The sequence below is a fragment of the Apodemus sylvaticus genome, chromosome 1 (assembly GCF_947179515.1).
Source record: "Apodemus sylvaticus chromosome 1, mApoSyl1.1, whole genome shotgun sequence".
Classification (NCBI taxonomy): domain Eukaryota; kingdom Metazoa; phylum Chordata; class Mammalia; order Rodentia; family Muridae; genus Apodemus; species Apodemus sylvaticus.
The window spans coordinates 82,368,952-82,370,692 of record NC_067472.1 but is presented as its reverse complement, the minus strand read 5'-3'; positions in this window follow the sequence as shown (position 1 = coordinate 82,370,692).

Below are 1,741 nucleotides of genomic sequence, written 5' to 3'. Positions count from 1 at the left end.
TAGGAAAAAGCTGGCAGAAGCAGCTGGCAGAGGAAGAGAATGGTCCTGTAGGAGGACCAGTAGTAGTTTCAACTAACCTGGACCCCTGAGATCTCAGACACTGGACCACCAACCAGGCAGCATACACCAGATGATATGAGGGCCCCAACACATATACAGCAGAGGAGTGCTCAGTCTGGGTTCAGTCATAGAAGATGCACCTATCCCTCAAGAGAATTGATGCTCCAGGGAGTGGGGAGGTCTGGTGGGATGGAGGGTGGGGGAGTGGGGACATCCTTGTGGAGATGGGGGTGTGGGAGGAGGTATGGGACGTGGAACAGTTAGAGGGTGGACCAGGAGGGGGATAAAATCTAGAGTGTAAAAAAAGATTAAATAAAAAAAAAACCCATGGTCTTATATATAACAGTGCATACGTGTTAGTGAACAAGCCATCTACTTTCTGAATCATGCTTCCATATAAGTATCAATCTTGTGTACATGTTACTAAGTGGAAATTTAGACTAATGTGCATCTTTTCTAGAGCTGGAATTCCAGAACATCTACATAATTATAAGCACAAGTCCACCGGCACCACATAACCTTACTGGTCTAGGCACAATACCAACATGAAGCTGCATGTACCATTAGGAGTCTCTATTTCAGACAACACACAGGAAATTAGCTACTGTTAGAGTTGTCAACAATTATAACATTTCCAACAAACACACATCACAAACAGTTATCAGCATTTACCTGAGTCACTTGCCTTCCAACAGGCTATATCCTATGTTGGCACCATAAAGCACTTTTCTTTCTACAATGTCTACCCTCTTTGATACTTTGCTGAATAGGTCTCAAAGGATTTAAATACACTCACATTAAAAAATATTATCTCTAGATGTTTTCAAGTGAGAGCATCTGATAGAAGAACCTAGAAACACCTGATGATGGTTCTCCTTCCACTATTCTTGGGACTTCTCTCTCCCCAAAGCAAAGCCACATGGGGTTACCTATGTATTAAAGGTATGAATACCACAGGTCTCACCTTCAAGCAACTGGTTTGGGAAGATCAAATTTCTTATTTCATCTGTAATTATATATGAGTTAATTATTTCCCCACCAGAAACTTTCTGACAATAGATACCTGGTTAATGCCAGGGAATTATCAAAGTTTTTTTCTGTTGTTTGTTTTTTGTTTGTTTGTTTGTTTGTTTGTTTTTTGTTCAGAACAGGACAATGGGGAAAGTAAGGTGGTAGAGTGGAAGTTTCTAAGTAATTTCACTTTTACTGAGTAAACTATAGAATGGTATAATTATTTAGGACTCTATAGTCAGGTTTATGATCCCACAAACAGGAACTAGAAACTTCAGAACCAGAGACTAGTAGTGTATCAGTCAACCCTGGAAGTATAGTCTGGACTGAGGTAGCTCTTTGATCTGAAACAGGCCTAAAGAGTCAATTAAATACTTCACAGGTCTTATCTTATTCCTTATAGTCTTAAACTTTTAGAAACACTATTATATTACATTGAAATGTAAAACTAGGCAATTTGAAATATGCCAACATACCGTAGGTCTTGCTCTAGGTTAAGAGTCAGAGAAGTGATGGGGTAGAAGTAGAGTGGGAATCTGATTGTCTCTTAACGAGACAGCACTACTGTGTGTCCTCTCCCATCTGGGTAGGTCAGGAAGCCTAGAAGAGTCAGACAAGAGCACCCAGAACAATTAAGAGGTAAGCATAGACTTGTGATAAATAGTACAAG